Below are 14,877 nucleotides of genomic sequence, written 5' to 3' on the forward strand. Positions count from 1 at the left end.
TGTAGTGGATGTAGCAGAACCGTCTTGTGATGTAGCGGATGTAGCAGAACCATCTTGTGATGTAGCGGATGTAGGCGCCGGAGAGAAACAGACCTGCAGACCTGTTGACACTGATTTGGGACTACAGACCAGGTGTAGCAGCCATTGTGGTGGTGTGCCGTCAGCTCAGCAGTAAACAGTTCCACCCTTGTAGAAATGGATGCTGGGAGCAGAGCTCATGCAGGCGGTGTCGTGTATTACAGGCTGGTCTTCCTGTTTGAGTCCTTCTTCCTGTTTGAGTCCTTCTTCCTGTTTGAGTCCTTCTTCCTGTCTGAGTCCTTCTTCCTGTTTGAGTCCTTCTTCCTGTCTGAGTCCTTCTTCCTGTTTGAGTCCTTCTTCCTGTCTGAGTCCTTCTTCCTGTTTGAGTCCTTCTTCCTGTTTGAGTCCTTCTTCCTGTCTGAGTCCTTCTTCCTGTCTGAGTCCTTCTTCCTGTTTGAGTCCTTCTTCCTGTTTGAGTCCTTCTTCCTGTTTGAGTCCTTCTTCCTGTCTGAGTCCTTCTTCCTGTTTGAGTCCTTCTTCCTGTTTGAGTCCTTCTTCCTGTTTGAGTCCTTCTTCCTGTCTGAGTCCTTCTTCCTGTCTGAGTCCTTCTTCCTGTTTGAGTCCTTCTTCCTGTTTGAGTCCTTCTTCCTGTCTGAGTCCTTCTTCCTGTCTGAGTCCTTCTTCCTGTTTGAGTCCTTCTTCCTGTTTGAGTCCTTCTTCCTGTCTGAGTCCTTCTTCCTGTTTGAGTCCTTCTTCCTGTTTGAGTCCTTCTTCCTGTCTGAGTCCTTCTTCCTGTTTGAGTCCTTCTTCCTGTTTGAGTCCTTCTTCCTGTTCGAGTAGGAACGTGTTTGCCGCTGCACCAGTGTTCATCCTGCCCACTCATCACATTTCACCGGTGGTATGGGGAGGCTGGAGAGTGTCTCCATGATAGAGATGACTGGTAATATAAGGCGTCCGGGTAGCATAGAGGTTTATTACGTTGCCTACCAACCCGGGGATCGCCAGTTCGATTCCCCGTGTTACCTCCAGCTTGGTCGGGCGTCCCTACAGACACAATTGGCCGTGTCTGCGGGTGGGAAGCCGGATGTGGGTATGTGTCCTGGTCGCTGCACTAGCGCCTCCTCTTGTCAGTCGGGGCACTCGTTCAGGGGGGAGGAGGGGAGTGTGATCCTCCCATGCGCTACATCCCCCTGGTTAAACTCCTCACTGTCAGGTGAAAAGAAGTGGCTGGCAACCGGGACGGCTCGGAAGAGTGGGGTAATTGGCCGGTTATGATTGGGGAGAAAAAGCGGGGGAAAGAAAATAGGATGTGTGTTATTATTATTATTATCTATATGAGTGTTGTGTAGGCTGGCTGCATGAAAATAGGATGTGTGTTATTGTTATTATTATCTATATGAGTGTTGTGTAGGCTGGCTGCATGAAAATAGGATGTGTGTTATTATTATTATTATTCTCTATATGAGTGTTGTGTAGGCTGGCTGCATGAAAATAGGATGTGTGTTATTATTATTATTATCTATATGAGTGTTGTGTAGGCTGGCTGCATGAAAATAGGATGTGTGTTGTTGTTATTATTCTCTATATGAGTGTTGTGTAGGCTGGCTGCATGAAAATAGGATGTGTGTTATTGTTATTATTATCTATATGAGTGTTGTGTAGGCTGGCTGCATGAAAATAGGATGTGTGTTATTATTATTATTATTATTCTCTATATGAGTGTTGTGTAGGCTGGCTGCATGAAAATAGGATGTGTGTTATTATTATTATTATTCTCTATATGAGTGTTGTGTAGGCTGGCTGCATGAAAATAGGATGTGTGTTATTATTATTATTATCTATATGAGTGTTGTGTAGGCTGGCTGCATGAAAATAGGATGTGTGTTGTTGTTATTATTATCTATATGAGTGTTGTGTAGGCTGGCTGCATGAAAATAGGATGTGTGTTGTTGTTATTATTATTATCTATATGAGTGTTGTGTAGGCTGGCTGCATGAAAATAGGATGTGTGTTGTTGTTATTATTCTCTATATGAGTGTTGTGTAGGCTGGCTGCATGAAAATAGGATGTGTGTTGTTGTTATTATTCTCTATATGAGTGTTGTGTAGGCTGGCTGCATGAAAATAGGATGTGTGTTGTTGTTATTATTCTCTATATGAGTGTTGTGTAGGCTGGCTGCAGGCTCCAGACGGATAAGCTAGCAGGTTGAGGGCAAAGTCAGGTGGCAGCTTTCACGCTAACGTCTCGCTGCCGTGTGTCTTCAGTGGCCACGCCAGCCCGCAGTGGCCACTGAAGACACACTGCAGCTGGCGTGGCCACTGCGGGCTGGCGTGGCCACTGAAGACACACGGCAGCTGGCGTGGCCACTGCGGGCTGGCGTGGCCACTGCGGGCTGGCGTGGCCACTGAAGACACACGGCAGCTGGCGTGGCCACTGCGAGCTGGCGTGGCCACTGCGGGCTGGCGTGGCCACTGCGAGCTGGCGTGGCCACTGCGGGCTGCAGTGGCCACTGCGGGCTGGCGTGGCCACTGCGGACTGGCGTGGCCACTGCGGGCTGGCGTGGCCACTGCGAGCTGACGTGGCCACTGCGGGCTGGCGTGGCCACTGCGAGCTGGCGTGGCCACTGCGGGCTGGCGTGGCCACTGCGGGCTGGCAGTGGCCACTGCGAGCTGGCGTGGCCACTGCGGGCTGGCGTGGCCACTGCGAGCTGGCGTGGCCACTGAAGACACACGGCAGCTGGCGTGGCCACTGCGAGCTGGCGTGGCCACTGCGGGCTGGCATGGCCACTGCGGGCTGGCGTGGCCACTGCAGGCTGGCGTGGCCACTGCGAGCTGGCGTGGCCACTGCGGGCTGGCGTGGCCACTGAAGACACACGGCAGCTGGCGTGGCCACTGCGGGCTGCAGTGGCCACTGCGGGCTGGCGTGGCCACTGCGAGCTGGCGTGGCCACTGCGGGCTGGCGTGGCCACTGCGGGCTGGCGTGGCGGGTTTTAGAGGTGTTGGTCTACACTGAAGCAGCCCAGGTGCAGGAGGGGGCGTTTCAGTCAGGACTTGTGTGGATATTGTGAGTCGACAGTACATGGATGAAGGGCCACACATGTTATGAAAAGTCTCAAGGTCAGTTTCATGGCTCATTGTCCAGACATGTCCTGGTGTACTGATGCCGTGTGCGGTTCCGGTCCGCTGGCCTGCACTGTCTTCTGTTTCAGATTGGCGTCACTCTTTCCTCTGTTTCACATACATTTAATATTATGTCAAAATATGATACGTGGGCAGCAGGGAGATGTGGGACGTGGGGAACCGACCCTACATCAGAACAGTTCAAATAAAGGCATGATGTTGACCGGTGTACGGCCTGCCCTAGCAGACGCTGAACTTTGACCTCCTTTAAGGAATCATTTGAACGTGTCTCAGCTGGAGAAAGAAAGGCTTTGTGGCCCAGTGGTGCAGGCGTGGAGACTGGTGCTGGCTTTTTACTGGGCCGGTAAGGTCACTCTTGACAAATGACATCACTAGCCAGCGCTATCCACTTTGATAGTAAGGAGATTTGCTGGGGATCCTCCACATAGACAGTCTGTCCCCCCTCTCCGGGATCCCACATCACAAACCCTTTGCAGAATCTCAGCTGGTCTGCCTCAAGCTGATCAGCTGATCTGTCTTGTTTGAGTTCGGACATGTTTCACCTGATGCGTTTCCCGCTGCGTAGTCGGACCTCCAGCTGACGTGTGGCCAGGTGCGGCGTACCAGTAGCAGAGTTGTGGTATCAAGGTCTTCACTATCACAGTGGCCTGCAGATCTATTTATAATCGCTCCTTTCCCCGCCACCCCTCCCGGGCATGTGTGTGAGCGGTGGTGCAAGACAGCGTCTCCTCAGCATCAACAGCTCCTAAGCCGATTATGTTACTTAGGAGAAGATGACACCGTAGTCACCGTGCCAAGGGCCAGTCCCCCGTCCATAGTAGATTTGTAGTCCATACTATTATTATTATTATTATTATTGCTATTATTATTATTACTTTGAGCCGGCGCGTTTTACCTCCTCGCTTTGAAAGGGAATTTATTTCACATTACTGTGTCCAGTTGTGTGACTTCTCGCGTTGTGCCTGAAAGACGAGGTGAAAATAACTTACTCAGCCATGCCGGCAAATCCGGTTCGGTAAAGAAAGAGCTGCTGTGGGTTTGTCGGGTTTGGTGTTCTTATGACCAGGTGTGTCTATATATCCAGCAGCACATTCCCGGAGAGCTTGCCAACAAGCACTGTGGCAGAAAGAGGATTAACCTGGGCACGCCGGCCAGAAGGAAGTCTGGCACAGCACCGCGCCCTACCTTACTCCAAGCCACCCATCCTGAACCAGCCATTATCCCAGCTGCTTCTCCAACAAGCAGTGTGGCAGAAAGAGGATTAACCTTGGCACGCCGGCCAGAAGGAAGTCTGGCACAGCACCGCGCCCTACCTTACTCCAAGCCACCCATCCTGAGCCAGCCATTATCGCAGCTGCTTCTCCAACAAGCAGTGTGGCAGAAAGAGGATTAACCTTGGCACGCCGGCCAGAAGGAAGTCTGGATCAGCACCGCGCCCTACCTTACTCCAAGCCACCCATCCTGAACCAGCCATTATCGCAGCTGCTTCTCCAACAAGCAGTGTGGCAGAAAGAGGATTAACCTGGGCACGCCGGCCAGAAGGAAGTCTGGCACAGCACCGCGCCCTACCTTACTCCAAGCCACCCATCCTGAGCCAGCCATTATCGCAGCTGCTTCTCCAACAAGCAGTGTGGCAGAAAGAGGATTAACCTTGGCACGCCGGCCAGAAGGAAGTCTGGATCAGCACCGCGCCCTACCTTACTCCAAGCCACCCATCCTGAGCCAGCCATTATCGCAGCTGCTTCTCCAACAAGCAGTGTGGCAGAAAGAGGATTAACCTTGGCACGCCGGCCAGAAGGAAGTCTGGATCAGCACCGCGCCCTACCTTACTCCAAGCCACCCATCCTGAACCAGCCATTATCCCAGCTGCTTCTCCAACAAGCAGTGTGGCAGAAAGAGGATTAACCTGGGCACGCTGGCCAGAAGGAAGTCTGGCACAGCACCGCGCCCTACCTTACTCCAAGCCACCCATCCTGAACCAGCCATTATCCCAGCTGCTTCTCCAACAAGCAGTGTGGCAGAAAGAGGATTAACCTGGGCACGCCGGCCAGAAGGAAGTCTGGCACAGCACCGCCCCCTACCTTACTCCAAGCCACCCATCCTGAACCAGCCGTTATCCCAGCTGCTTATCCTGCTCTCAGGGTCGCAGGGATGCCGGAGCCTATCCCAGCAGTCATTGGGCAACAGGCGGGGAGACACCCTGGACAGGCCGCCAGGCCATCACACAGGGCCCACACACACACACACACACACACACACACACACACACACGCACACCTACGACAATTTAGTACGGCCGACTCACCTGACCTACATGTCTTTGAGTCACCTGACCTACATGTCTTTGAGTCACCTGACCTACATGTCTTTGAGTCACCTGACCTACATGTCTTTGAGTCACCTGACCTACATGTCTTTGGGTCACCTGACCTACATGTCTTTGATTCACCTGACCTACATGTCTTTGGGTCACCTGACCTACATGTCTTTGAGTCACCTGACCTACATGTCTTTGGGTCACCTGACCTACATGTCTTTGAGTCACCTGACCTACATGTCTTTGGGTCACCTGACCTACATGTCTGGGTCACCTGACCTACATGTCTTTGGGTCACCTGACCTACATGTCTTTGGGTCACCTGACCTACATGTCTGGGTCACCTGACCTACATGTCTTTGGGTCACCTGACCTACATGTCTTTGGACTGTGGGAGGAAACTGGAGCCCCTGGAGGAAACACACGCAGACACGGGGAGAACATGCAAACTCCACACTGAGGACAACCTGGGACGACCCCAAGGTTGCACTACCCTGGGGCTCGAACCCAGGACCTTCTTGATGTGAGGCGACCGCGCTAACCACTGTGCCACTGTGCTGCAATCCGGAACCATAAGGCTCATAGAAATCACACAAGAAGTCACTGAGCAGGAAGTCACCGAGCAAACATGGCACATTGACCAATCAGAACCATCCATTCCAGTCAGTCGGTTGTTTCTGTTGCACTTTTATACCTCTGTCATAATCAGTTATGTGACTGCAAGCACAAGGGGTGTGCTCCATGTACAGGAATACCTTGACGTAAGTCGGGGCGTGGCACGTTAGCCTAGCTGATGACCCCAGTGTGAATTGACCCTGTATCTGTGGTACTCGCTGAGCTGGCTGTTGGTAGGGGAGCGCAGAATGGTGTCATGATAACCACAGGGCATTTTAGATGACACAATGATCCATCACAATATGGCAATGTCAGAATGTCACGCAAAAAGCAATACCAATGAAAGCCAATAAACCACATTATTGAATTATCACTTTTTCTTTTTTTCCCTTCTTTTCAACAAGGGGAGTGAGTCAAGTGAATTCTCTCATTCACGTATAGGTACTCTGTCTTGCTTCTACTGACTTTCATTCCTCTTCTCTCCAGTGCATACCTCCACCTCTCCTGGCTCTCCTCCACCTGCACCCTACTCTTGCTACAGATCACAATGTCATCTGCAAACATCATCGTCCATGGAGACTCCTGCCTGATCTTGTCTGTCAACCTGTCCATCACCATTGCAAACAAGAAAGGGCTCAGAGCCGATCCTTGATGTAATCCCACCTCCACCTTGAACCCATCTGTCATTCCAACCGCACACCTCACCATTGTCACACTTCCCTCATACGTATCCTGCACCACTCCTACATACTTCTCTGCTACTCCCGACTTCCTCATACAATACCACACCTCCTCTCTCGGCACCCTGTCATATGCTTTCTCTAAATCTACAAAGACACAATGTAACTCCTTATGGCCTCCTCTATACTTCTCCATCAACATTCTCAAAGCAAACATCACATCTGTGGTGCTCTTTCATGGCATGAAACCATACTGCTGCTCGCTGATCATCACCTCTCCTCCTCTTAACCTAGCTTCTATTACTCTTTCCCATATCTTCATGCTGTGGCTGATCAACTTTATACCTCTGTAGTTGTTACAGTTCTGCACATCACCCTTGTTCTTGAAAATCGGTACCAGTATGCTTCTTCTCCACTCCTCAGGCATCCTCTCACTTTCCAAGATTGTGTTAAACAATCTAGTTAAAAACCCCACTGCCATCTCTCCTAAACATCTCCATGCCTCCACAGGTCATCTGGACCAACTGCCTTTCCACTCTTCATCCTCTTCATAGCTGCCCTCACTTCCTCCTTGCTAATCCACTGCACTTCCTGATTCACTATCCCTACATCATCCAACCTTCTCTCTCTCTCATTTTCTTCATTCATCAGCCTCTCAACATACTCCTTCCACCTTCTCAGCACACTCTTCTCGCTTGTCAGCACATTTCCATCTCTATCCTTGATCATCCTAACTTGCTGCACATCCTTCCCAGCTTGGTCCCTCTGTCTAGCCAATCAGTACAAGTCCTTTTTTCCTTCCTTAGTATCTAACCTGTCATACAACTCACCATACGCCTTTTCCTTTGCCACCTCTCTCTTCGCTTTACGCTGCATCTCCTTTTACTCCTGTCTACTTTCTTCATCTCTCTGACTATCCCCCTTCTTCTTTGCCAACCTCTTCCTCTGTATACTTTGCTGTACTTCCTTATTCCACCACCAAGTCTCCTTGTCTTCCTTCTTCTGTCCTGATGACACACCAAGTACCTTCCTAGCTGTTTCCCTCACTATTTCTGCAGTGGTTGTCCAGCCATCCGGCAACTCTTCACTACCACCCAGTGCCTGTGTTAACTCCTGCCTGAACTCCACACAACAGTCTTCCTTCTTCAACTTCCACCATGTAATATATAATGTGTTACATATATATATAAAGTCTAGTGAGTCAATTAAATTCTTTATGAGACAGTACAAGCCTTTTTCATATATATATGTGCATTGTGCATTTTAACTTCTGGAGTGATTCTGAATGGCTGGTTCATCTAGAATAGAGTAAGTATCATCTTTCTTGCTTAACAAGTTGCTACTAGTCTTATTCCAGCTGCTTGAGTATTAGTCCTTTTGTCTATACATCTGCTGCTGGTTCCTAGTGGGATCTTATTCTAGCTGTAGCTGTCTTATTCTATCTACTTACTTGTCTTATTTACTTATTCTAGCTGTAGCTGTTTTTCACCTAGTGTGCCCTTAAATATTTCTTGTTGCCTAGCTGTTTTGACTTAGCTATCCTTTTAGCTTATAAATATATTCCTTGGTAACTTGCTGTTGGCAGTTTTAATAGTATTGTGTGAGGTTTGATAGAGTTTTACATAAGTGACCAGTTTCTGGGCAATAGGCCTCTTTTCAGTGTACCTCTTTGGCCAATTGGGTGTTAAGTGGCCAGGGTGTGGCTTGCACTCATGGCAGACAATTAACAATCAGTGTTCTTTAAATCACTGCTGCTACTTCCACGCCTCAGGCAAACAAGCCTAGGTTGAACAAAGGCTAGAGTAAACAAATGCAAGCGCGACTCTTGAAGCCAAGACTTTGTCTAGCATGGACTGCTCTTTTTAGATCCGGTCAGTCATCTGTATTTTGTGGACCTAGTATAGACTATGTGTTTCCTTCGCATTCCTGTCCTTTCTGTTCCCGGGGCTGGCATAGACGTTGGGTCACTCCTAGGTGCTGTGACCCCACCAATCTCATCTATCCCACTCTCTCCACTCACGTTGAGCAGGTGGTGATGGGAGGGCTCTGGAATTGCCAGTCTGTGGTGCCGAAAGCTGAGTTTATCTCAGGCTATGCATCCTTGCTCTCCCTTAACTTTCTTGCTCTAACTGAGACCTGGATCATGCCAGAAAACACTACCACACCCGCAGATCTGTCTGATGTGCACTCTTTTTCTCACAATCCCAGAGCTGGGAGGCGGGGTGGTGGTACTGGCCTGCTGATCTCCCTGAAATGGAAATACTCTCTTGTTTCCATTCCACAATTTTCTCCGCCCTCTTTTGAATGTCATGCTGTTACTGTCTCTTATCCAGTCAAACTCAACATTGTGGTTGTGTACCGCCCACCAGGCCCCCTTGGTGAGTTTCTGGAGGAGCTTGACACACTTGTCTCGCACTTCGCTGTTGATGACTCTGCACTTATCCTTCTCGGTGACTTCAACATCCATACTAACAAGCTAGATCCTCTTCTCTCTTTCCTCTCCTTTGACCTTCACCTCTCACCCTCTCCTCCTACCCACAAGGCCGGCAACCAGCTGCACCTTATCTTTACTAGACACTGTCCTATTTCCAATCTCTGTGTTACTCCCCTCCAGCTCTCTGACCACTATTTCATGTCCTACTCTCTCTCCCTCTCTTCACCCCCCTCAGCCCCTTCCCCTACCCACATGGTTTCCACCCATAGACACCTCCGCTCTCTCTCCACCACTGATCTTTCTTCCTCTGTTGCCTCTATCCTCCCTACACCTGAATCTTTCTCTCTCCTACCCCCTGACACAGCTACTGATCTTCTTCTCTCTACCCTCTCCTCTTCTCTGGACAATCTCTGTCCCCTCACCTCCAGGCCTGCATGCCCAACTCCACCTGCCCCTTGGCTGACCGACTCAGTACGTACTGACAGACGGAGCCTGAGAGTGGCAGAGCGCAAATGGAGAAAAGGCAAACTCCCAGAGGACCTTCTCAACTTCCAGTCTCTTCTTTCCACTTTCTCCTCCTCCCTTTCTGCTGCGAAGGCTGCCTTCTATCGCTCTAAAATCCTATTCTCTGCCTCTAATCCTAAAAAACTCTTTGAAACCTTCTCTACACTTCTTAAACCCCCACCTCCTCCTCCTCCTCCTTCCTCCCTTCTCCCTGATGACTTCGCTAACTTCTTTGACAAGAAGGTAAATGACATCAGATCCTCCTTTTCTCACCACCCGGTTAGTGCTGCTTGCAGTATCCCACCCTCTGCACCCTCCTTCACCTCTCCACGACCCACCCTATCCCACCTCGCTCCCCTCTCCCCCGATGAGGTTCTAAACCTCATCACATCCAGTCGTCCCACCACATGCTCCCTTGACCCGGCCCCCTCCTCTCTTCTTCAGTCTATAGCACCTGAACTCCTTCCATATCTAACCCACCTCATCAACACGTCCCGCCAGGCAGGATGTTTTCCATCTGCCTTCAAGACTGCTAGAGTCACCCCCCTTCTCAAGAAACCATCACTTAACCCCTCTGATGTCAAAAACTACAGACCAGTTTCCCTTCTACCCTTTCTATCCAAAACTTTCAAACGTGCTGTCTTTAACCAACTTTCTTTGTACCTCCACCAGAACAACCTCCTGGACCCCAACCAGTCTGGGTTCAGGATGGATCACTTAACAGAGACGGCCCTCCTTGCAGTGACAGAATCACTGCACTCTGCGAGAGCAAACTCTCTCTCCTCTGTCCTGATACTCCTGGACCTGTCAGCTGCGTTCGACACAGTGAACCACCAGATCCTCCTCTCTACCCTCGAGGGGCTGGGTGTCACAGGCTCTGTACTCTCAATGTTTGCAACCTACCTGACGGGTCGCTCCTACCAGGTGACATGGAGGGGATCTGTGTCGGAGCCTCGCAAACTGACTACAGGCGTTCCACAGGGTTCGGTTCTGGGTCCTCTCCTTTTCTCCCTGTACACGACATCCCTGGGTTCTGTTATTCGCTCGCATGACTTCTCTTACCATTGTTATGCTGATGACACCCAGCTGATTTTGTCCTTTCCTCCCTCTGACACACAAGTAGAGACACGCATTGCTGCGTGCTTGACTGACATCTCGGAGTGGATGACGACACACAACCTGAAACTCAATCTGGACAAGACAGAGCTGACGTTCCTCCCGGGGAAAGGTTGCCCACACCGAGACCTGACCATCACCATTGACAACACCGTGGTGACGCCAAATCGGACTGTGAGGAAACTGGGTGTGATCCTGGACGACCAACTGTCGTTTGCTGAAAACGTTGCATCGGTTGCTCGCTCCTGCAGATTTCTCCTCTATAACATCAGGAGGATTCGCCCATTCCTCACCGACGAGATGGCACAGGTACTCATCCAGGCTCTGGTCATCTCCCAGCTGGACTACGGCAACTCCCTCCTTGCTGGCGCCCCGGCGTCGGCCATCAGACTTCTGGAGCTTGTTCACAAAGCTGCAGCTTGTCTGGTGTTCAACCACCCTAAGTTCTCCCACACAACTCCCCTTCTCATGTCCCTACACTGGCTCTCAGGAGCTGCTCGCATCCAGTTTAAGACTCTGGTGCTAGCCTACAGGGCAGTGAAAGGAACAGCGCCTTCCTATCTCCAGGCCATGGTCAAGCCCTACACCCCCACTTCAACCACTTCGCTCTGTTGCCTCGGGACGCCTGGTTGCCCCATCGCTCAGAGGTCCCTGCTGCCGATCGACCCGGTCACGGCTCTTTTCTGTCCTGGCCCCACGGTGGTGGACTGAACTCCCCACTGATGTCAGGACAGCAGAGTCGCTGCCCATCTTTCAGCGCTGGTGGAAAACTCACCTCTTCAAGAACTACTGCCCTGTTACTTGTTTTTAGCACTTATTGTACTCACTCATTAAAAAAAAAGAAAGAAAAAGAAAATCTCTTTCTTGCACTTTTACTTTAGTACTGGTTTTGCTCTTAGATGCTTGCTTAGATGCACTTATGACCTCTGATGACTAGTAGTTCTCCTGATTTCCTACGTTAAATGATACACTTGTTGTAAGTCGCTTTGGATAAAAGCGTCGGCTAAATGACTGTCATGTCATGTAATGTAATTTTATATATATATATATATATATATATATATATATATATATATATATACACTACCGTTCAAAAGTTTGGGATCACCCAAACAATTTCGTGTTTTCCATGAAAAGTCACACTTATTCACCACCATATGTTGTGAAATGAATAGAAAATAGAGTCAAGACATTGACAAGGTTAGAAATAATGATTTTTATTTGAAATAAGATTTTTTTTACATCAAACTTTGCTTTCGTTAAAGAATCCTCCATTTGCAGCAATTACAGCATTGCAGACCTTTGGCATTCTAGCTGTTAATTTGTTGAGGTAATCTGGAGAAATTGCACCCCACGCTTCCAGAAGCAGCTCCCACAAGTTGGATTGGTTGGATGGGCACTTCTTTGAGCAGATTGAGTTTCTGGAGCATCACATTTGTGGGGTCAATTAAACGCTCAAAATGGCCAGAAAAAGAGAACTTTCATCTGAAACTCGACAGTCTATTCTTGTTCTTAGAAATGAAGGCTATTCCATGCGAGAAATTGCTAAGAAATTGAAGATTTCCTACACCGGTGTGTACTACTCCCTTCAGAGGACAGCACAAACAGGCTCTAACAGGTACTATTTAATGAAGATGCCAGTTGGGGACCTGTGAGGCGTCTGTTTCTCAAACTAGAGACTCTAATGTACTTATCTTCTTGCTCAGTTGTGCAACGCGGCCTCCCACTTCTTTTTCTACTCTGGTTAGAGCCTGTTTGTGCTGTCCTCTGAAGGGAGTAGTACACACCGGTGTAGGAAATCTTCAATTTCTTAGCAATTTCTCGCATGGAATAGCCTTCATTTCTAAGAACAAGAATAGACTGTCGAGTTTCAGATGAAAGTTCTCTTTTTCTGGCCATTTTGAGCGTTTAATTGACCCCACAAATGTGATGCTCCAGAAACTCAATCTGCTCAAAGAAGTGCCCATCCAACCAATCCAACTTGTGGGAGCTGCTTCTGGAAGCGTGGGGTGCAATTTCTCCAGATTACCTCAACAAATTAACAGCTAGAATGCCAAAGGTTTGCAATGCTGTAATTGCTGCAAATGGAGGATTCTTTAACGAAAGCAAAGTTTGATGTAAAAAAAATCTTATTTCAAATAAAAATCATTATTTCTAACCTTGTCAATGTCTTGACTCTATTTTCTATTCATTTCACAACATATGGTGGTGAATAAGTGTGACTTTTCATGGAAAACACGAAATTGTTTGGGTGATCCCAAACTTTTGAACGGTAGTGTATGTGTGTGTGTGTGTGTGTGTGTATGTATATGTATATGGGTATATATATAAAATCCAGTGAGTCAAGTAATGTAATATATATATATATAATCCAGTAAGTCAAGTAAATTCTTTGAGACAGTACCAGTCTGTTTCATGCCAGAAGCATCATCAGCGTCAGTAAAGCTACTGGAGGACAGAACATACCATTTACTGCCTTGTCTTGCACTTCATGTGCACAACGTCCAACGGGGAAGGGAGAGGTGCAACATTCAAAAACACGTGATCGTCAACGGTCCAATGGGGGGGGGGGTATTTGTATATTGTCATGATTTATTTATAATTACAAAATATGTGTTTATATCTACGTCTGCAACTGCTGGCCAGTTCATTGCTGTTATTCAATGTGGACATTTGTGGTTTGAAGATAATACATTTGTTAATTAGGCATAGATTACACATTTTACTACTGGGTGAATATGTTTTGTTCTTTGAGAGGATTTTCCAGGTGGTTGAATTATTAATGTTTCTGTCCGCCAATGACCAAATATAAGGGCTTAAAGATGTGACATTCCTTAAACGGTTGTTTCTTTTTTTTCCCCACTTAAGTTGTTATTAAGTTTTCAAAAATATATAAATAGAACAGTACAACAACATCAACACAAAAAAGAATACAGTAAAATATACAAACAAATAGAAATAATAATAATACAAAAAACAAAAACAAAAAAACAATAAATACTTGTCTGGAAATATTTCAATATTCAAACAAATATTTTAATTAGGCATTCATTTAGTCAGTGTAATTTCTCATATAATGTTCAATTTTTCAGGTTCTTTTTAAATATACTCTCTTGGATTCTCAAAACATATGTCCACTTGTCCATAACAAAAATGTCTTGGACGTTTCCATCCACTGTTGCTGTTTTGGAGAGTTAACGTTGAGCCACTTTGTGGCAACGGCTTTCTGACTTTGCTTGAAGTAAAACTTTAGCCAAGTAGAGATCTTCTCTCATCACAGCATCATCAGTGTTACCAAGATACACCACAGGACAGGTCTTTGGTATTTAATATCCCAAAATTTTGTTGACACCTACGTTTACATTCTCCCAGTATAACCTTATCTTTGTGCGTTTCCAGAAAACATGTAGTGGTCAACCTCCATGTTGCCACACAACCTCCAGCACTGTTGTTGTTTGTAAAGCTACACATGTGAGCATTAACCCTCTTTTTGAATGTCCCTCTGTTAGACCCACGTATGTCTCTGTTTTGTCGTTGTCCTCTCTCGTCACCGTAGCTTGGTAGATACCTCCCTTTGTCTGGCATTTTCCCTCGAGAGGGCGTGAGTCGTTCACACGACGTTGCAGTTGAGGGGGTCCGGTTGTGATGAAGGTGTCATTGATGTGTTGATGATTGTTGTGTTGTGGGACGATATTATGTGTTGAATGTTAGACGTGCAGCTGTAACTCATGTTGATGGAGTTCCTATTGAACATCTTCCTCAGCTGATGGTCCGGGGTGAAGCACTTATCCACAAGTTCAAAACACTGCTTACCCATGTTTGTGGCCATGGTGTCACTGTAGCGTGGGTTGTACCACTGTTGGTCGGGTTGTACCAGCTGATGTTTCATTTCACCTGGTAGGAGTGTCACGTCTTTAAGCCCTTATATTTGGTCATCGGCAGACAGAAACATGAATTATTCAACCACCTGGAAAATCCTCTCAAAGAACAAAACATATTCAGCCAGTAGTAAAATGTGTAATCTATGTCTAACTGAACAATATTTTATCATCT

The 14,877-nt window shown here is 47.8% G+C and overlaps 1 long non-coding RNA gene across 1 annotated transcript in view; it reads left to right on the plus strand.

Moving 5' to 3' along the window:
• Nucleotides 1-11,172, plus strand: part of LOC130121153 (uncharacterized) — a 51,154-nt gene extending 39,982 nt beyond the window's left edge. Inside the window, exon 3 of the long non-coding RNA XR_008811025.1 lies at nucleotides 10,832-11,172. This is a non-coding gene — a long non-coding RNA (uncharacterized LOC130121153). The remainder of the gene's footprint in view (nucleotides 1-10,831) is intronic.
• The last annotated feature ends 3,705 nt before the right edge of the window (nucleotides 11,173-14,877 follow it).

The sequence above is a fragment of the Lampris incognitus genome, chromosome 1 (genome assembly GCF_029633865.1).
Source record: "Lampris incognitus isolate fLamInc1 chromosome 1, fLamInc1.hap2, whole genome shotgun sequence".
NCBI lineage: Eukaryota > Metazoa > Chordata > Actinopteri > Lampriformes > Lampridae > Lampris > Lampris incognitus.